Genomic DNA, 23058 nt, shown 5'->3' on the forward strand with positions numbered 1-23058 from the left:
TTCATTAAACTTATTTACTTTGAGGGCTAAAGGGATGTATTGGTCCTTATGTCATATTTTTGGGGAGGATGCATAAACTACTATGCCAACCCACTATATGCTCATGATAGCATACATTTTGAACCCATCTCTGGTTGTGACTTTTGATTTTGCACCTTATCTCACTGATGTCATTCATAAGGGATTGATAGGGATAAAAAATGCTAAGGTGGACAGACCTTTTGGATGGTATTCTCTCCTCATGCACATGTTTCTATTTAAAGGTGTTAATATTTTGCTAATGAAATGGACCTGATCAAAGAAAAAGATGGCGAGGAAATGCCCATTCAGTTGTGGAGCATAATTTTGTCTTGGGATAGATAAGTTGCAATTTACCTAAAGTTTGATATATATTTTGCATCTAGGCTTAGGATCCTTTTGTGCCCACAGAACCCTAGGATTCCTAAAGCTCTCCTTGAATTCCTTAGGCCTAAGGAATTTGCTAAAGACATCAAGATTGTGCATAACTGGGGTGACATATATCTGTACCCTGTCTCCACTGTGTTCAAAGTTTTTGGTTTTAGAGGAACCCCATATTTGCTCCCATATCAAGTCCCATTGAAGATAGGAATTGCTGAGGTCCTGAGGCAGATTGGAGGCCTTCAAGAAGTAGAATTGACAAATAGGGGGAAAGGAACAATTTTCCCAACTATTATTGTGGCGCATCAGTTTGTAATCACCAAGGGTGGTTGGACACATTTTGATGATTTCTTTCGGTAATAAAGGTTGTCTACTACAGTGGCAAGATTTTCCGACCCATATGGTTTCTTTAATGGTATGTTTAAGAAGAGAGCCATATGCAAGGGTAAGGCACACTAGTTCCATTTTCCTGAAGATTTGATCAGAAATGAGTTCAATTTAGATGAACAAGAATTGAGGAAAGAAAAGTGGAGAGCTTTTAAGAAAGCTCTGGACTTCATCCACCAATTTGATAGTCCCTGGCCAGTTTTACTCCTTTTGAGGAAAAGGTCAAGTTTATGATTCTTTATTTTGAATATTTAATGCAAACTTTAAAGGAGAAGAGGGAGGCTATATTAAAGAATGACCCTAAAAAGGCTAAACTTGTCTTAGCCAAGCCTGCATTTGCAAAGGCAATGCCCCCAGGTGATTATGTGATGCACAAAACACCTACTTATAATGTGCTAAGGTGATTTTTCCTCCTCAAAGGGAAAAAGGCCATTACTAGATGTTGTGGAGATCCAAGACTCTCCTAAAAGGCAAAGGGTAGGAAAAGAGGTACAAACAAATGAGCCTCTATATTCTCCATCTCAATCCCCAATCCATGTAGGGTATGAACATGTAGTAGCAGAGGAACTGTTGCAATTAGGAAGCCTTGGGGAAATTTCTCTCACTTATGAGGAGTTGCAAAAAGGAATGCCTGAAGAACCAACAAGTTCCCAAATGGACCTAATTGTAGAGGACTTTATAGGAAAAGAACTGGACCCTGTTATTAAGCAAGCTAGTGAGGAATTTTTGGCAGATGATAGTTTCATCAAAATAGAATCCTTCTTGTTGTTTGTTTGGAGGAGAAATATAGGCCAGTTCAAGGCAAGATGTGAGAAAAGGAAAAATGAGAATCCTCACAAAGATGCATCTACAGTTGAAGCAGACGTTAAGTAAGAAATCTTGACAGAATTTGGGAATATTACCCCAGAACAAGGGAGGAAAATGATTGCAGAAGCAGGAGTTTTGATTCTCCCTGAATGGGATATAGTAGATGCATTAGTGCCTGAGGTAGTATGGAAGGAGACAAAGCCCTTGGAAGGAGTAACTTATAGAAATGATCATGTTGCTTTAGTTATGTTGTCACTATGGAGGGAAGAGAGCAAAAAGAGGAAAGACACCTCAGAGTCTAGCTATCTTGGAGGCATGATTGTGAAGAGAGTAAAGGACATAGGGGTAGTGGAGGCTGCTGGCACAATTTTGGAATCAACAAAATTAAACATGGCTGTAGCTGAGAAAGAGGCTAAGGAAAAGGCTAATCTCCAAATCAAGTTGGAGGTAATCCTAAAAGCCTTCAACGAAGCCCATGCTGAAATAGATTAGAGGGATAGTATGATTGCTAAATTGAAGAATCAAATAATAGGGCAATTTCATCAAGGTGAATCTTCTACCTTGATGATTGTCTATTCTCCAGCTAAACCTCCATCAGCTAGACCAATCATTGAGTTTCCCTTGTCCCTTGTAAATCCTAGTTTCCAATCTACTGAATCTATTCAAGATGAAATGGAAAAATTGAAGTAGGCTCAAGCCATATTTGCATGTAAATATGAGGAGAAGGTTAGGGGAACAATTTTAAAGTTTTTTGGAATAATAGGGGCTTCTATTGTGTATATATATATATATATATATATATATATATGAAAAGAGTTTTAAGCATGTTGAATGATTTGAAGGAAGACAAGGCTACTCTGGAGCATATTTTAAATAAATGGATGGCAAGGGAAATAGACTTGGAACTTATGTGCTCATCCTATGAAGAGGCAGAGGCTGATGCCACTATTAAATCCACATGTGAGTTGGTTAAAGATATTTCTAGGTTAGGAGAAGGAAGAACTGGTCTAGAGAGAAAGGCCAACTTGTACAGAAAATAATATGCTAACCAGAAGTTTGAATTATTTCCTAGAGGTTTTGTTAGTTCAAGTCAGTTGAAAGATGAAGAAGTATGGCTTGGTGAGTTAGGACATAAATTGTCTCAATGGATAAATAAAGTCATCAATTTAGATGATACATCTTTATTCATTAGAACAATTGAGAAAATTGAAAGGATAAAGTCACACTATAATTTTATGGAAATTGAAGTTTTGTAATTGAGGAATACCTAGAAAAGATTAAATAAATTGAAGAAGAAAATTGTTAGTTATTCTTGGCCCAATGATGACGTATTTCAAGGATGGAAAGACAAATATATGGTGCAAGAAGTGGAGGATCAAGAATAATCAATTAATGTTGCAGCGTTGTAACAACCTTCAGGAAGTGAGGGATGAAAGTGATTTGTAACATCTTTCAAAAGGGAATTACAGTTGTAACAAACTATTCCCAGGAAAGTCCAAAGGTTGTTTGCATCCATATCATTATAAATGGATACCAGGACTATTGAAAAGATCATCACAAGAATTTGTAAAGAAACTCTGCCGAAATATATCTAAGGTTTTCTAGTTCTTTCAGAAATCACCTTGAGTTATGTACAATTTTAAAAAATGAATATTAATATACAAATCAAAGCATTTTGAGCCTAGATCTTTGTTGTCTTCTTGTGTGTATTTATTTATTTACTAGTTTCTTTTAAATAATCTAGGGTTATTTGATTGAATAGGGTTTACAAGGCAATCTTACAGACATTTTTTAGGTTTTTCTCTCGAGGGGAATTAAATATACGTGAAACCTTTCTGTTAGTAAATCAATAGTTTTATCCTTGAATTTGATGACTGGGTCTAGCATAAAGAAAATAATTATATATATGTCAGGCATATATTAGGTTGATAAAGCCGAAATAATGAGATGTATGTGAATGTTCAGATTTGGAATTCTTGTTTAGGTTGGGTGACTCTGTAGCCCAGAATAGGCACTGATATCATTTGTGGAGTTTTTCTATCTTCCTTGGGGTCAAGATTGAAAATGAACACATGTTTTTCTCTTTAGTTTCAGTATTGTTGAGGTGATGAGGTTCACAGGTTTCTAACACTGGTTTACTATGGATCTTATATTATAATTGTGGAAGTATTCACAAGAGGTATACCCACATAAGCCTAGGATAAGCTTAAAGTGTATAAGGTTTCATATAAACCTTGTTATATGTTATTCTAGATTTTGATTTTCTTATTGTTCTCTCCCCATGCAACAAAGGCTTTAAATTTTTTTACAGAGGGGATAGGGAAATCAGAATTTGAGAACAACAAAAGTGGTGACTCTATTGGGGATAAGTCATAGTGTGAATCTATGCTACATACTAGTGCTTATATTGCCCAAAAATTTGTTCGCATTTGTGTGTATTTGGTCCTTGTAGCAGGCCATTTTATCCCTGTTCTTTGCTATTTTTCTCTTTGAAGATTTTTCTCATTCTATTGTCTCCCGCGAGTGATTTGCCGAGCTTAATAATTTCTTATTTTCCCATACTTTTGTGTAGCGAATTTGACTTAAAATAACCAGTGTTCTTGAATAAGCATAAGTCCTTTCAAGGCAACACATATAATGCAAGGAGGGAGGAACACAAGGTCTTATATGAGGAGGAATCCTTAAGAGATGTTGCAAGGGGGATTGCCTGAGTAGGCCTGAAAAGGCCAGAAATGATCAGTTGCACATGAACCATCTAATGCTACTTGGATACAGAAAAGAAGTCACATGAGTAAGTCATCTGAAAGACCCATTTATGCAAATTCAAATTCCTCTTTCCGTGAATCTGAGTAGGACATTTTGGGTTTTCATTCTGATTTGTTTGGTAATAATGAAGATGTCCAAGTTTTGAATCAGGGGATTTCTCATGCTAATGTATCTGGGAAGGATATAAATAGTTCTAATGCTAAGATGGATTCTGTACCAAGAATTGTAGATGGGAATATTAGTTTGATTGATATTGATCAAGTCAATATGTTAGATTCAGAAGAGATTTTCCCTGATAAAGATAAAGTATCCCAAGAAATTGAGGCTCTTAATAGAAGAGTTCATCAATTAATCTCTCTAAGGACACAAAAGGAAATAAATAAAGAAAAGGAAGTTAAGGCTAAATTGATTGAGAGAGATAGGTTGTTAAGGTAGATTGTTGATCTTGAATTGTTTACTCAAGAGAAAACCAAAAGTGAGGAGGAAGGTTTGGTTATCAGAGAAAATCTATTTGTCAAGACCAACCCTACACACCAATTTGTTGTGCAGCCTAGTAGGGAGGTTCTTAGTGATCCACAACCTATTAGAACTAATATTGACAAAGGAAAGAAAAAGTGCATGGAAACAAGGTCTGGATCTAACACTACAGAAGAAATCTCTCATCGGTTGTCTACACATGAGATAGAGATATAATGGATGAGGAAAGAAAAGGAGTATTTGCAAAGGGAATTGGAGAGAGCTAAGTTAGAAGAATCCAATCAAGAGGCTAAAATAAAAATTAATTATCTAAAGACTCCTCCCATAATATTTCCTTCAACAGACCCAAATAAGCTTTTACCTCAGCATGCCTCACACCCTCCAGTCAAAATTTAGTCAACCCTACCTGTGAGTATTGGTCCAGTTAGTCAAGTCCCTATTACCAATCAAAGTAACCAAGTCCCTCTAACTCATGGTTTTAATATGAGAATGAACATGGGTAGTAATCCTACTGGTAGCCAGTTCGAAAGAAGACCTATTAATTTGGAGTTGTACAGATAGCTTTTCTTTGAGGGAATCCCAAGGTACCCTAACCATGTTCCTACCGAATTGAGGGATACGCTTAACAAATTTGCTGGCAATAATGCTGTAAGTGCAGAAGAGAACTTAAAATATTTTAGTGACTTGGTAAATGACTATGAGATTGTAGATGAAGATGTCATCATGAAATTATTTGTACAGTCTTTGGTAGATGATGCAAGGGATTGGTACAAAGGTCTGCCCGTAAATAGCATTGGTTCTTGGGAGGAGTTTAAGAATTGCTTCCAAGAGAAATATGGTGATAAAACGAATGTGAGCTTTATGCTCAATGAGTTCAACAATATCAGGAAGTATGATAATGAGATTGTCATAGACTTCAATGTGAGGTTTCAGAAAGCAATGCATAGGTTCTACCAAGTGATGAGATGAGATTAGATGATAATATGTGTCTGAACACTTACTATAATGCTTTTGATTCTAAAATGGCTTACATCCTGAGGGATAAAAACCCACATAGTCTAAGAGATGCTTTCAGAATTGCCATGTAGAAAGTAATAGGAAAGCATCTGGAAAGGTGGAAAGGAGGACTGATGGTAGGCTGTGGCAAGAATAAAAACATCAACCTACTAAAGTTGCCAAGGAAGAAGACAAAATGGAAAAGTTCATGACTGTTGTGAAAGATCTTACTGCTAAAGTAAATAAGAATGATAAACCTCATTACAATTGGCAAGAGAGGCCTCCCAGATTACATGATATGCCATACAACACTACTTGGAAGGATGACAAACCTCACCATGATAAGTTAAAAAACACACAGAACTAGGACACCCCAGATCCTTTAAAGGGAGGAAATGTACACAACATGGAAAATACTCCTTGGTGCATGGCCTGTGATGGGCCACATTCTCCCCTTCAGTGTGTTGTGGCTCAAGCTCTGGATGAATCCATGAGAAAGGAGGGTGAGCCTAATATTAACATGTTTGACACTATTGTTGAAAGTGATAATGAGTCTTCACAAAGTGAATCTACTAGGTATGGTGCACTAAGTTATAATGAATGTTATCAAGGGCAGCTAAAAATTGATTGGCATCCCACTTTAAATGTGGTAACCATTGAAGATGAAGAAGTTCATCTCAGAAGACCTAGTGATGAAGAGGTAAAAAATCTTACTAAGGCTGCCATAGCCAAAGCCAAGAACAATTACAATTTGAGAAGTAATAAAAGGGATGGAGATCAGGGTGAACCTAGCTCCTTGTTCATGAAAGAAGTATCTCAGAAAAGGATAGAAAGCAATAATGCTCTACCTCAAGATGGTCATGCAAAAGGTGATCAATCCAAAGATGTGGCCAAGAGTGCAGATAATAATACTAATGGTGATTTACAAGGGACTACTACAACTAAAAGGGCAAGCCAGCCAAAAATAGAAAAGGATAAAATTAGTACTGAGTCAATTATCAGTTCCACTTTTGATATGAATTAGGCTTTGACCCAAATGAAGGTTACAGTCCCATTGGTAGAACTGTTGAAAATAAAGGAACACAAAGAAGTTGCTCTCTCTTTATTTTCTAATATATCAGATAATAGTGTAGCTTTACCTATAGACACCATGAAGGATGAAAAGGATCATGAGCTTCAGACTCCAAAAATATATTTCGAAACAACCATTACTCAAGAACCTTCCCAGGTGGATCCATTTTATGTGACTTTATTGGTCAACAATAGGCTAATCAAAAATTGTATGATAGACTCTAGTGCTGCTGCAAATATGATGCCATATGGTGTCATGAAATAATTAGGACTATCAGTAAATACTATGTATGGGAAATGTTATGCTATGGACAATAGAGAAGTACCTGTGGTAGGTACAATGAAGGATGTGGAGGTAAAGATAGAAGCATTTCCTGAAGCAACCTATAAAATGGATGTCATAGTAACTGACACAAAATCCCATTATGGCATGCTATTATCCAGACAATGGGTTGCACCAGTTGGAGGAAACATGCAATTAGATCTTTCATATGCAACAATCCCAGTAAATGGAAGCCAGGTTAATTTATATAGAGAACCATGTGCTCCTAGGGTAATTGAGAAGATAGACCCTGATATGTTGAATTGTATGATTGATGTGGATCTTGACAATTTCAGAGTACAACCAATTCAACCTCAATTGAGAAATACTGATCCCATTGTCAATGAATGGGAATCTCAACAAGAAGTCTTGTGGCATATGTACTTTGATGGAGCTTTCTCGAAGGAAGGGGCTGGAGCAAGAGTTCTTTTTGTGTCTCCATCATGTATAACTTTCAAGTATTCTTTTCTATTGGCTTTCAAATGTATAAACAACACAACTGAATACAAAACCTTGTTATTGGGACTAGAAATTGCTAAGAAACATGGCATTCAGTTGTTAAAAGTATTTGGGGATTCAGAGTTGGTGGTCTCCCATATAAGGTCTAAATATGCATCCAAAAATGATCGTTTGAAAAGATATAAACATTCTATTTGGGATGTGATTGAGCATTTTTGTGCATTTTCTATTAACTGGATAGAAAGATCAAAGAACATCATGGCTGATATTTTAGCTAATGTTGCATTATAGAATGATGATGTAACATTAACCAGAGTGTCTACAGTTGAGATAAAAGCTAAGCCTGCAATTCCTAATAATGTATATAACTAGCAAGTGTTTGTAGATGATGAAGATATTCTTAGATTCATACAGTGCATTGATGATTATGATGGGCAGAAAATTGATTGCAATGCATTAGTAGAAGTAGTGGATGATAGAGAAACGGTGTTTGGAAATGATATGGTCCAGTTGGAAACCACTGAAATCCCCAAAGGATTAGCAAAATTGGAAGGTATGTTCAGTCACAGTGATAGTCATTTGTATCAACAATCAACCACCAAGTTAGAAGAATTGGAGGAAGTGAACTTAGGGGCAGAATCATCCCCTAAGTTGGTATATATAGGTAAGAACTTGTCTCCTCACATTAAAACCAACCTCATTAAATTATTAAGGAAATACAAGTATGTTTTTTCTTGGTCTTATGAGAACCTAAAGGCATATGGATAGGACCTATTTCAACATGATATTCCTCTGCATTCAAATGCTAAGCCTTTTAGACAAAAGCAAAGACTTATCAACCCCCTTCTAGAGACTAAAATGAAACAAGAATTAATCAAGTTGAGAGAGGGGGGGATTATTAAGCCTATAAGAAATTCTTCATGGGTGTCCAATTTAGTCCCTATTAGAAAAAAGAATGGGGACATAAGACTTTGTGTTGATTTTAGAAACTTAAATGTTTCTTCTTTGAAAGAATTATTCTTCCCCCAATTTGGAGGCAATGTTGCAGAGAGTAACTAGCTATGATTTATTGTCCATAATGGATGGATTCTCAGGATATAATCAAGTTTTGGTAAAAGAGCCTGGACAGTTTAAGACTACTTTTACCACCCCTTGGGGGATGTATGTATATGTGAGGGTGCCATTTGGTTTAAAAAATGCTGGAGCTACTTTCTAGAGAGAAATGGATGTAGCTTTCAAGGAATTTATCAACATCATCATGGTTATGTACCAGGATGATTTAACATGTTTCTCTAAAAGGGCAGATGACCACTGTGGTCATTTGGCAAAAGTTTTTAGCAAATCTCTGGAGTTTGGTGTTTCCCTAAACCAAAAAAAGTGTCATTTTGCAATCACTAAAGGGAAGTTGCTTGGGCATATTGTCTCCAAGGAAGGGGTTAAAATAGACCCTGAAAGGATCAAATCCATAATAATGTACCTGAGCCAAAGAATGTCAAAGGTATTAGTCTGTTTTGGGCAAGATAAATTTTGTCAGATGATTCATTGCTAACTTTGTTGAAATAGTCAAACCTATTGTTAAGTTGCTTAAGAAAGATGCAAATTTTTCTTGGGATGAAGAAGCTGCAAGGGCTTTTGATAAAATTAAAAAGGCTATTTAGGAGGCACCAGTTTTGAAGTCCCCTGATTACAACAAGCCTTTTTCATTATTCTCTTTTGCTTCCTATCACACAATGGTAGCAATCTTGCTTCATAAGGATGCTGAGGGATATGAACACCCTATTTCTTTCTATAGAAAATCTCTACAAGTTGTAGAGCTGAAATATGAAATCATGGAAAAGCAAGCATATGCCTTAGTTAAAGCTGTAAAAGCATTTAGGCCATATCTTGTAAATGCACAAATAGTTGCTTATGTCCCACATCCAGCTGTTAAGGACATCTTATCTTAGTCTGAGGTCACTAGAAAAAGGTGCAAATATGATAAATCGGATTCAAGAGTTTGATCTAGAAATCAAGATTACCAAATTGGTAAGAGGGTTAGGTCTTGCTAAGTTGATGGCTGAATCAAATTTCCTTGATATTTAAGTTAACAATGTTGAAATTGAGAATGTCCTAGTCATAAGTATTGAGACACAGCCCTGGTACTCAGAAGTAGTACATTTTTTTAGGGATGCAATATACTCGAAGGGAATGACTCCTAATCAGAGAAGGACATTGAAACTAAAGTCTCAAAAGTATGTCCTTATTTAGGGTGATCAATATTGGCGAAATAGAGATGGGGCATTGCTAATGTGCCTAGATAAATCCGAAGCTAGAAGGATGCTAACTGAAATGCATAATGGAGTATGTGGAGGCCATTACTCGGCCAAGACCACAACCAGCAAAATAGTCCGGGCTGGATACTATTGGCCCACTTTGTTCAAAGATGCCCATGAGCATGTTCGGAGGTGTGACCCATGCCAAAAAATTTCTTCTAAGTTAAAGTATGAAGGAGCTTTTCCCCTTAACCTAGTTATAGTGGAAGCCCCTTATGTTCAGTGGGGCATTGATTTTATTGGGGAAATATCAGAGAATTCAGGAAGAGGTCACAGATGGATTATAGTGGCTACTGATTACTTTACTAAGTGGATTGAGGCTATACCTACTAAAAGAGATACTAGTTAAGTTGTCATTGAATTTCTAATGAATAATGTCATAACACGATTTGGTGTTCCTGTGAAACTGATAATGGATAATGCCATGAGTTTTAGATCAGAGGAATTCACTGAATTTTGTACTAGCCATGGGATAATCATGTCTTACTCTTCACCATACCATCCACAAGGCAATGACCAAGTAGAATCTAGCAATAAAAGCCTTTTGAATATTATCAAGAAAATTCTTGAGGAGAACAAAAGGTCTTGGAATCAAAAACTAAAATTGGCCTTTTGGGCAGAAAAAGATTACTGTTAAGAAAGCAATCAGTGTATCACCGTTTGAATTGGTTTATGGCACACAAACTAGGGTTCTAGTCAATTGTGAGGCCCTACCCCGACCCATCCTATCACTTCAGTTATTTTTATTTTGGAACTATTTTGGATGCTAGTTTTGACACACTATGGATATAGAACTTTTCATGGTCCCACGATTTTTGGTAACATTGATATATATGGATGCTTCATTTCTATGCCTTGTGGATTATAGAATATTATGTGATTCTAGATTAGGGTAATATTGAGATGATGCAGGTTATTATTTGAATTTCAGGATTTGATATAATGTTTGGAAAATGTTTGCATATATTGTAGATGGATCAAATTTTGAGGATTATGAGGAAATTGCTTTGAATTGTGACAAATTATATTTCATAATGTCAAGTCTTTGTAGAATGAATGTATTGTATTCTGATTTTGTGATTTTATATATTATATGAGGCTATTTGGGAAGTACTAATGTTTAAATTGAGATGTGCAGGAAAATATCCATGTGACCATGGAAATATTAGGGAGAATCAAGCCTAGGCCAATGTGCGTTAGTAAAACTAGGGGTTGTCTATTTGGAGAGACAACACCCCGTATGTACTGTATTTTATTCGTAAATGTAAAATGTTGCATGAGTGTAATTTGTATTTATTTGATTGATTAAATTGTTTAAGGGACAATTGCCATGTGGTTATTGTGATGTGGAATTATTTTGTAGTGTCACTTGACACCTATGTAGTATGTTGTGTTGGCAATTGTCATGTCACCTTTTTGAAAGTTTTATTTTTGTTAATGGTTATATCCCCTAATTATCCTTGAAGGAACCAAGAAATCTAGGTTAGAGAGCCACAAGGAAGGTCAACTCAGAGTTGACCCGTAGGTTAACTTCAGGTGGACTTTCTGAAGGTCAAATCAACTCCTAGAGTCAATTTTAGAGCTTTTCTATTAGGCCTCATGGGGTACCTATGGGTGAAGGCCAAAATTGGCCATGTGTCTTTCCCTTAGGACTTGTTTAACCACCCAAAAAAGTGGTTTTCCCAAGATGGACGAATTCCATCTATAGGAGTGCCATCCTTGGAAGGAGAACCTTCTTGGAGATAGTAATCCCTCTTCCCCATTCCATTTCCCTTCTCTAGGCACCTAGGTTAGGGAGTGTGTAAGACCTAGGGAAGACCAACCCAATGGGAGATCTCTCACACTATCCAAGAGGTTGGAAGGAGTGAGAGAGGCCTTCTTAGGCTAAGAATGGAAGCTTAGTGAGCTAATCACCCACTCTCCACTTTTGGAGATTTTTGGAAAAATTTGGAAAAGAAAAACCAGTTTTAGAAATTTAGAGGAATTTTGGTGGCCAAGGATTTGCAGAAAGTTGTGTGGATTGGGCAGCTCATCTCCAACTAAGTTTAGCATACCTATTGGCAGAATAAGGTTGGTTGTTATCTCCTCTTGGTTTTGTTGTCTATGTTAGTTATGTTGTTTTGTTGAAAGAAAGAAATGCTTGTAAAGAAAGTGTGTATGTGAATTGTTGTTGAAGAAAATAATGTGTAGTTTCATTTCTATGTTTTTCTGTTTTGTGTTCTTGTTTTGGGAGTGTCCAAGATCTTCTACTCTTGGGAGAGTAGGATGATCTTGGGGTGGAAGAAGCATGACAGCCTTGGGTGAGAGGCTCTCCTTAAGGAGAGTGATCTCAAGGGTGTCCTTTGTGACCCTTGCTGCATAGCCTTGTGTATGCATTTGGGGGTCATAAGGGGAGAGAAATGGCTTTGAGCCTTTGGGGGGCATAAGGGGGTTGGGATGAATTCTGTTGAGTATTTTGAGTTGCCATGAGGTGGCTTGTGTTATATTTTTTTTGGCTGCAGTCTCCCCAATGGTACTTGGTCCACTTCCACCCGTAGATTGATCACCCCAAGTGTGGTGAAAGTGTAGCTTGGGATGGGAAAGTGTATGTATTGTGTGCTTGCCCTATTATTGTGTTGTATTGCCTGATTGTAACCCGTCTAGGTCTTGATTCTCCTAGCTCGGGGGTGGCTTCTGGTAAGCCTAGGCTGGGAGGTGAGCATCCCATGGTCACAGTCCTAAAACTTTACTTGCAGGTGGCTTGGGGGAAAAGACTAGGAGTTGCAGATTTTGTGTTGCAGACTTCTATTTCAGATTTCTGATTTTTATTTAAATGCAGAAAAGAAGAAAGAAATGTAACCTTATGATTTGTAGCAAAAAGAAAAAGGAAGAGAAAGTGCATATGTAAATATAGGGCTTAAAATGATTCTGTTTCTATTTAAATAAATGTAATTTTTATTTTCTGTGTAAAAATTAGAGAAAGATGACTGTTTAGATTTCCTACCCATTTTCTTATTTGGGTTATTGTAACTATCATTCTGGAAAAACAATGTAAATTTCATTTTATGTTTTGATGTCTATAGTGTTTGCTATAGTCTACATTTTAAATCTAGTCTATTCTCTTGTTATTTACTGCAATATTAAAGGAAAGAAAACAGAAAAAGAAAAATGCACTAGAATTCCTTATTTACCATTCACTAGTTTATTTACTGCATTAGTAAGGAAAAGAAAAAGAAATGCAGTAGGGTTATTATTTACTTGCAGAGTGTAAATTCTGTAATTTTATGACTGTTTTAAAAAAAAAAGAGTGAACTAGTATTGTTTTTTTTTATTTCTCACTATTTACTTGCATAGTTTAGATTTTGTTATTTTATGACTGTTAAAAGAAAACCAGAACTATTTTATTTCTGTAGCAAGTTTAAATAAAAGAAAGAAATAAATAGATCTATTCTAAATGCTGTTAGAAGACTTAAAACGGAATGTAGATGGTTAAAAACCTCAGATCAATATAAGGGTTTTTAACCCTATTACTTCAACATTTAGTCATATATATCTCTATATGTATATAAGTATATATATTGAAAATATATACCTATATAGATATAAAGTATATATACATATAAGCTTCCTGTAATGTGCATACCCCTGTAACAACAAAATAAAGGATGCATTTTGAACTTGTGCATCTCTGTTTCAAACATATAAAATATAATGCAGAATAAACCCTTTAATCATATATATATATATATATATATATATATATATATATATTCTGCAATCTAAAGTCATGCTCTGTGGATGCCTGTAGAAGAAAATATCTACATATTCATAAACGATACTATGCATATTATATATATATATATATATATATATATATATAATATACATAATATACATTGGAAATTCAAAAAAAAACTACATCTTATACCATTTTTATCAACCCACGAAACTTATTAAAAATGTTGCAAAAAAAAAGGGGGAAGCAAAGTCACGCGGGCCACTGTGTGCAACACAGTGGACGGCCACGGCCGAACCACTGTGCTACACACAGTGGGCGGCGCCGAAGGGCACCGCACTGTGTGTAACACAGTGGGCGGTCGCGGCCGCCACTGTGCTACTCACAGTGAACGGCGCCCGCCACTGTGCTACGCACAGTGAACGGCGGCTATGCCGTCCGCCACTGTGTGTACACACAGTGGGCGGCGCTGCCGCCACTGTGCGTATGCACAGCGGCGCCCGAAACCTTGCGAAAACCTTCGCCTCTCCCCGCATGAAACCCTCCGCCTCCGTACCTGCAGTTACATTTCAAAACAAAAAAAAAGAAAGAAAGCAAAACAAAGAAAAAGGGGTAATATAAAACCCTAACCCATTCGGGTTAGGGTATAAAATGGTAAAGAGGAAATAAGGTAAGAGGTAAAATATAAAAAAAAGCAACCCTAACCCAATTTCGGGTTAGGGTTAGCATTTTAGGTAATTAGATATATATATATATATATATATATATAGGAGATCTAGATTTGAAACATTAAAATTGATTTTTAATCTATAATGAGGGTTAGAATTTAAGAATTTATAATGTGATTTTATATATATATATATATATATAAAAGGGAATTTAAATTGGAAATTTAAAGTTAGATTTTAGTATATAATTTGGGGTTAAGTTTATAATTGAAATATTATGGAATTTTGAACCCTGATTTTAATGTATATATTTGGGGACAAATTTAATAATTGGATTATTATGGGATTTTAGACTTTTGATAATAGGGGTTAATTTAATATTTGAATTATTATATATCCTCATTCTTTAGAAATTTAATTTTAATTAATTCAAGGGGGTTAATAATAAAGGATTACTATAGTTGGATAAACTATACGTTTAACCCAGCAATATATTTAATTAATCAATGGACTTACCCCCCCCATATCAATGGACGTTAGGAAAATTTATTTTAGGAACCTTAAGCCCTTGAGATCGATTTTTGGTCGGATTGAAAATTAATTGACAAAATCAAGGGGTTTAGGGAAAATCAGAATTGGCCTTAGCTTATTGTCGGTTTTAGTGGGCAAATGACATTGTAGTATATTGAAACCCCCATCGGGTGGATGCGTATAATAAATTTTATATAAGCATCAAATAATCATTAGCAATATCATTATATGACCTGGAATGATTTAATACGTTAAGATAGCCAATTATCCCTTGGTTTAATTAGCGACAACTGGTCTTAGGTAATTGAGCTAGCTAACTAATCGGCAATGCAAATTAATCTTCACCAATCAAGTCACTCGCTCGAGTTGGTTATTTAACTTAACCTTAGTAAGTAAGTTAATTACATCCTAGATAAGACAAAACTTTAAATACAGTTGTTATGTATTAGGATTTATAGCGAGTTCATGACGTCAAAATTTTTTTTTCGTTGTTCCGTTTTTGTGCCCTAAAGTTTGGGCACGACATTTTGGTATCAGAGCAAGGTTTCCAACACTAGGAACCTTTCTCCATTACGTTTCGCTTTAATTATCTAAATTAATCAAATATTTTCTTAAACGGAAAATAAAAATATAAATATATGAAAATTGAATTATTTAAATTAATTGTTTATTTATTTTATCTTTGTTTCCTCATAGGATGCCTCCGACTACGCGACAAGCTCGCAAGCACGGAAGGGGTCCTAGGCGTACATGTATGGCACGCGAGGATGTTGCTAGGGAGGAACCGGTTCCAGAAGGGAACCCGGAAGCACCTCCCGAACCACCGGTTGACCCTAACCGAGACATCTTGCTAGCTCTTCAGAACTTGATCGGGATCGTGCAGGATAGGCTTCCAGCAGTGGACCGTCATGCAGACAATCAGAACTCAGGGAGTCATAGATCAGTGGATAGGGAACGGAGTAGGAGTCCACCTCCTAATTCCGTAGAGGGTGAGGCAGAGCATGAACCGGAGTCCGTTCACCTGCCCGAACCCCCTCCAGTAGCAGCACCTATGTACTTTGAGAGAGCACGTCAGGAACCAGGAGACCTGATTAGAGAGGTTTTACGCCTCCAGCCGCCATCTTTTGGAGGCACTACTGACGGAGTAGAGGCTGAGGCATGGCTTTTAAGCCTAGATCGGTGCTTCGCATTGCGATCTTATGAAAGCAATCTGAAGGCACGCGTTGCAGTCCACCTTCTGAGATCGACAGCCTCCACATGGTGGAAGCAAGAGGAATTCAAGTGCGGACTCACTGCAGATACCATCACATGGGAAATCTTCACAGAGAGGTTCAGAGAGAGGTACTTGTCAGAGCATTTCCGGCAGCGTAGGATCGATGAGTTCCATGACCTCCAGCAGAAGGGTCTCACAGTGACCCAGTATGAGAGTAAGTTTATTGAGCTCCTACCTTATGTAGATTACCTGAAGGACGAGAAGCTACTCGTCAACCGATTTGTTAGGGGACTTAATGCTGGGATAGCAGGACCAGTGAGGATGGCCGCTCCAGGGAGCCTTCGGGTTGCCGTAGAGAAGGCCCTTATAGCCGAGGAGATTCAGATCAGGCCACAGGACACGAGGGATCGGTTCCAGAACCGAAACCCAGCTCCCTAGCCTTTCGGGTTTCAGAAACCCCATTGGAAAGGCAACCACAGAAATGTTTCGGGGTCCCATAAACCCCCTCCTCCACAGCAGTCACAGCAGAATCAGAGACAAAGGCCACCTCAGGGACAGCAGGGCTCCAGGCCCAAACAGTGGCAGTCACAGGGTCCTAGGCGTGACCAGAGAGTACAGGGTACATACACACCCCCGGCATGGGCTCAACAGTCCTCCAGGGGTGGGTACAGTGGTTCTAGCCGGACAGGTGGGCATCCTTTTACTAGGCCTCAGGGCGCACAGTTTCAGGCACGCGGTGCTTGCTTCACGTGTGGAGCCATGGGGCACATGGCGAGAGAGTGTCCACAGGGACAGATGACAGGGAATCAGAGGATGGCAACATCAGAGCCTACAGTTGGGGACATGGGCAAGTCCCATAGAGTCTTCGCAGCGGTTGATAACTGCCAGGCAGAGCACCAGGCCACAGTCATCGAGGCTGCAGGTAAGGTCAGAGGTAGTAGTATTTCTATATTATTTGACTCAGGAGCGACTGACTCCTTTATATCTCCATTGGTTGTGGAGCGTTGCGGGCTAGTGGCAGTAAGGCAAAGTGTCAGCTGGGAAGTGGAGTTAGCTTCAGGGGCTAGAGTGTCAGTGGATTCAGAGGTTAGGGGATGTCCGCTCTAGATTGGTAATACCACCACCTTAGTAGACCTTAGAGTTACACCACTCGGATCTTATGGCGTCGTACTTGGCATGGATTGGCTTTACGCCCACAGAGCCAAGATGAATTGTCGCTTGAAAAAGGTCGAGTGTGAGGACGATCATGGTGCTCCCATAGTAATCACTGGGATTCAGAGACCCGTGTCTCTTCGTATGATATCCGCTATGCAGCTTAAGCGGAGCATGCGAAAGGGATGCCAGTTGTTTGCTATCACAATCAGTGACCGAGAGGAAGAAAATGAGAAGGAGCCGTCCATAGATGATCACCCCATCCTTGAGGCATTTGCAGATGTGTTTCCTGATGAGCTACCTGGTATGCCGCCCAGCAGGGAGATTGACTTCCACATAGATTTGGTACCAGGAGCCGAGCCAGTTTCGAGAGAACCTTATAGGATGACCACTCATGAGCTTAATGAGCTCAAGATGCAGCTAGAGGAACTCTTAGAGAAGGGTCACATCCGTCCTAGCGTCTCTCCTTGGGGCGCACCAGTCATCTTCGTGAAGAAGAAAGATGGATCCCTTCGGTTATGCATGGATTACAGGCAACTGAATAAAGTAACCATCAAGAACCGCTACCCCTTGCCGAGGATCGATGACTTGTTCGATCAGCTTCAAGGTGCCAAAGTGTTTTCCAAAATAGACCTGAAGTCAGGATATCACCAGTTGAGAATTGTGGAAAGTGATATCCACAAGACTGCGTTTCGCACCAGATATGGCCACTATGAGTTCACTGTGGTCCCATTCGGTCTTACGAATGCTCCAGCTGTATTCATGAGTCTCATGAATGGGGTATTCCGCACCTTCCTTGATCGATTTGTGATAGTGTTCCTCGATGACATATTGATCTATTCCCGAAATGAGCAGGAGCATGAGGAGCATTTGAGACAGGTTTTACAGTGTTTGAGGGACAACCAGTTGTTTGGCAGTTTGTCGAAGTGTGCTTTCTTTAGATCAGAGGTCAAGTACCTAGGGCATGTTATATCCGGTGATGGGATCTCAGTTGACCCATCAAAGATTAGAGCCATCATGGATTGGCCGGCACCTACTAGTGTGACAGAGGTCAGAAGCTTCATGGGTTTAGCAGGATACTATAGACGTTTTGTGGAGGGATTTTCCAGAGTTGCACACCCCATCACATCCCTCCAGCGAAAAGGGAAGAAATTCGAGTGGACAGAGAAGTGTGAGAGGGCTTTTCAGGATCTAAAGAGGGCCCTCACTAGTGCACCTATCCTTATTGTGCCAGACCCCACGGCCGACTTCATGGTATGCACGGATGCTTCCTTAGATGGATTGGGAGCAGTTCTTATGCAGGAGGGTAGGGTTATAGCATACGAGTCTAGGAAACTTAAGACTCACGAGCTTAACTACCCTACGCACGACCTAGAGCTTGCAGCAGTTGTACATGCACTTGTGAGGTGGAGACACTTCCTTTTAGGTCATCACTTCGAGCTTCATTCAGACCATCAGAGTTTGCAGTATATCTTCACCCAGCCTAACCTTAATGCACGTCAGAGGAGATGGATGGAGTTCCTTTGTGAGTATGATTTTGATGTTCATTACATCAAAGGAAAGGAGAATGTGGTCGCAGATGCCCTAAGTAGGAGACGACATGAGGTTTACACCATATCCATGAGCACTGATTTGAGAGACCGTATTTTGCAGCGATTGCCAGAGGATGATTGGTATCTAGAGGTTTGTCAGAGGATCCGTAATCAGGAGACCCTGGAGGGGAAGTTTGTGGACTACTCTTTGGAGTCCGATGGTTTATTACGCCATAGAGGGCGCATTTATGTACCCTCTCCTGGGGGTTTGCGAGATTTCATTATCATGGAGGCTCATAGAGCTCCTTATGCAGCACATCCCGGGGTTAAGAAGATGCATGCTGACTTGAGGCAGTTATATCATTGGCCAGGAATGCGGCAGCTTATCGCCGAGTTAGTAGCCCGATGCCTTGAGTGTCAGAGAGTCAAGGCAGAGCACCGCCATCCAGGAGGGTTACTCCAGTCCCATGCTATACCAGAGTGGAAGTGGGATACTATATCCATGGACTTCATTATTGGTCTTCCTATGTCATCGCGTCGCCATGATGCTATCTTGGTGACAGTTGACAAATTGACCAAAGTAGCCCACTTCTCACCAGTCCGGACCACCTTCACAGCTTCAGCAGTGGCACAGGTGTTCTTACGAGACATTGTTAGGCTTCATGGTGTCCCACGCAAGATTATCTCTGATAGGGATTCTCTCTTTACATCTTCCTTTTGGAAGGCATTACAGGCAGCGTTGGGCACCAAGCTCAACTTTAGCACAGCCTATCATCCAGAGACAGATGGCCAGACAGAGCGGGTTAACCAGGTGTTAGAGGATATGCTCCGCATGTACGTCATGGATCATCAGACCCGATGGGAGGAGTACCTGCATTTAGTAGAATTTGCCTATAATAATGGGCATCACACTTCTTTGGGGATGCCACCCTTTCAGGCTTTGTACGACAGACCATGCAGGACACCTTTAAGTTGGGATCGTATTGAGGACAGAGTGGCCATAGGCCCTGAGTTGGTCCGGGATATGGAGCAGCAGGTAATTTTGATTAGACAGCGCCTTAGAGAGGCACAGGATAGGCAGAAGAAATATGCAGATGCAAAGAGGATAGACCGGAGTTACATGGTTGGGGACAGAGTTTTCCTGAGAGTGCGACCGCATAAGAGTCCAATCCGCTATGGAAAGGGTTCTAAGCTCGCACCTCGCTTTGTTGGACCCTTCGAGATCCTTGAGAGGATAGGACCAGTTGCTTATCGCCTAGCTTTGCCACCTAGCCTGTCACGCATCCACGATGTGTTTCATGTGTCAGTTTTGAGAAAATATATCTATGATGAGTCTCATATTTTAGATTGGGATGCCTTGCAGGTGGAGTCGGACGGGCAGTTAGCCTTGGAGCCCATTCACATTTTGGCTCGCCGGACATTGGCCCTTCGAGGTCGAGAGCTGGACCAGGTTAGGGTCCAGTGGGATTGCTATGATGAGGTTACAGCTTCATGGGAGGATGCAGCACGTATGAGATCACAGTACCCTCATCTTTTTGATGAACTCCAGGAGGATGTTCATGCCTAGAGGGGGAGGGTGTGAGGCCCTACCCCGACCCATCCTATCACTTCAGTTATTTTTATTTTGGAACTATTTTGGATGCTAGTTTTGACACACTATGGATATAGAACTTTTCATGGTCCCACGATTTTTGGTAACATTGATATATATGGATGCTTCATTTCTATGCCTTGTGGATTATAGAATATTATGTGATTCTAGATTAGGGTAATATTGAGATGATGCAGGTTATTATTTGAATTTCAGGATTTGATATAATGTTTGGAAAATGTTTGCATATATTGTAGATGGATCAAATTTTGAGGATTATGAGGAAATTGCTTTGAATTGTGACAAATTATATTTCATAATGTCAAGTCTTTGTAGAATGAATGTATTGTATTCTGATTTTGTGATTTTATATATTATATGAGGCTATTTGGGAAGTACTAATGTTTAAATTGAGATGTGCAGGAAAATATCCATGTGACCATGGAAATATTAGGGAGAATCAAGCCTAGGCCAATGTGCGTTAGTAAAACTAGGGGTTGTCTATTTGGAGAGACAACACCCCGTATGTACTGTATTTTATTCGTAAATGTAAAATGTTGCATGAGTGTAATTTGTATTTATTTGATTGATTAAATTGTTTAAGGGACAATTGCCATGTGGTTATTGTGATGTGGAATTATTTTGTAGTGCAACTTGACACCTATGTAGTATGTTGTGTTGGCAATTGTCATGTCACCTTTTTGAAAGTTTTATTTTTGTTAATGGTTATATCCCCTAATTATCCTTGAAGGAACCAAGAAATCTAGGTTAGAGAGCCACAAGGAAGGTCAACTCAGAGTTGACCCGTAGGTTAACTTCAGGTGGACTTTCTGAAGGTCAAATCAACTCCTAGAGTCAATTTTAGAGCTTTTCTATTAGGCCTCATGGGGTACCTATGGGTGAAGGCCAAAATTGGCCATGTGTCTTTCCCTTAGGACTTGTTTAACCACCCAAAAAAGTGGTTTTCCCAAGATGGACGAATTCCATCTATAGGAGTGCCATCCTTGGAAGGAGAACCTTCTTGGAGATAGTAATCCCTCTTCCCCATTCCATTTCCCTTCTCTAGGCACCTAGGTTAGGGAGTGTGTAAGACCTAGGGAAGACCAACCCAATGGGAGATCTCTCACACTATCCAAGAGGTTGGAAGGAGTGAGAGAGGCCTTCTTAGGCTAAGAATGGAAGCTTAGTGAGCTAATCACCCACTCTCCACTTTTGGAGATTTTTGGAAAAATTTGGAAAAGAAAAACCAGTTTTAGAAATTTAGAGGAATTTTGGTGGTCAAGGATTTGCAGAAAGTTGTGTGGATTGGGCAGCTCATCTCCAACTAAGTTTAGCATACCTATTGGCAGAATAAGGTTGGTTGTTATCTCCTCTTGGTTTTGTTGTCTATGTTAGTTATGTTGTTTTGTTGAAGGAAAGAAATGCTTGTAAAGAAAGTGTGTATGTGAATTGTTGTTGAAGAAAATAATGTGTAGTTTCATTTCTATGTTTTTCTGTTTTGTGTTCTTGTTTTGGGAGTGTCCAAGATCTTCTACTCTTGGGAGAGTAGGATGATCTTGGGGTGGAAGAAGCATGACAGCCTTGGGTGAGAGGCTCTCCTTAAGGAGAGTGATCTCAAGGGTGTCCTTTGTGACCCTTGCTGCATAGCCTTGTGTATGCATTTGGGGGTCATAAGGGGAGAGAAATGGCTTTGAGCCTTTGGGGGGCATAAGGGGGTTGGGATGAATTCTGTTGAGTATTTTGAGTTGCCATGAGGTGGCTTGTGTTATATTTTTTTTGGCTGCAGTCTCCCCAATGGTACTTGGTCCACTTCCACCCGTAGATTGATCACCCCAAGTGTGGTGAAAGTGTAGCTTGGGATGGGAAAGTGTATGTATTGTGTGCTTGCCCTATTATTGTGTTGTATTGCCTGATTGTAACCCGTCTAGGTCTTGATTCTCCTAGCTCAGGGGTGGCTTCTGGTAAGCCTAGGCTGGGAGGTGAGCATCCCATGGTCACAGTCCTAAAACTTTACTTGCAGGTGGCTTGGGGGAAAAGACTAGGAGTTGCAGATTTTGTGTTGCAGACTTCTATTTCAGATTTCTGATTTTTATTTAAATGCAGAAAAGAAGAAAGAAATGTAACCTTATGATTTGTAGAAAAAAGAAAAAGGAAGAGAAAGTGCATATGTAAATATAGGGCTTAAAATGATTCTGTTTCTATTTAAATAAATGTAATTTTTATTTTCTGTGTAAAAATTAGAGAAAGATGACTGTTTAGATTTCCTACCCATTTTCTTATTTGGGTTATTGTAACTATCATTCTGGAAAAACAATGTAAATTTCATTTTATGTTTTGATGTCTATAGTGTTTGCTATAGTCTACATTTTAAATCTAGTCTATTCTCTTGTTATTTACTGCAATATTAAAGGAAAGAAAACAGAAAAAGAAAAATGCACTAGAATTCCTTATTTACCATTCACTAGTTTATTTACTGCATTAGTAAGGAAAAGAAAAAGAAATGCAGTAGGGTTATTATTTACTTGCAGAGTGTAAATTCTGTAATTTTATGACTGTTTTAAAAAAAAAAGAGTGAACTAGTATTGTTTTTTTTTATTTCTCACTATTTACTTGCATAGTTTAGATTTTGTTATTTTATGACTGTTAAAAGAAAACCAGAA

The sequence above is a fragment of the Cryptomeria japonica genome, chromosome 6 (assembly GCF_030272615.1).
Source record: "Cryptomeria japonica chromosome 6, Sugi_1.0, whole genome shotgun sequence".
Taxonomy (NCBI): Eukaryota; Viridiplantae; Streptophyta; class Pinopsida; order Cupressales; family Cupressaceae; genus Cryptomeria; species Cryptomeria japonica.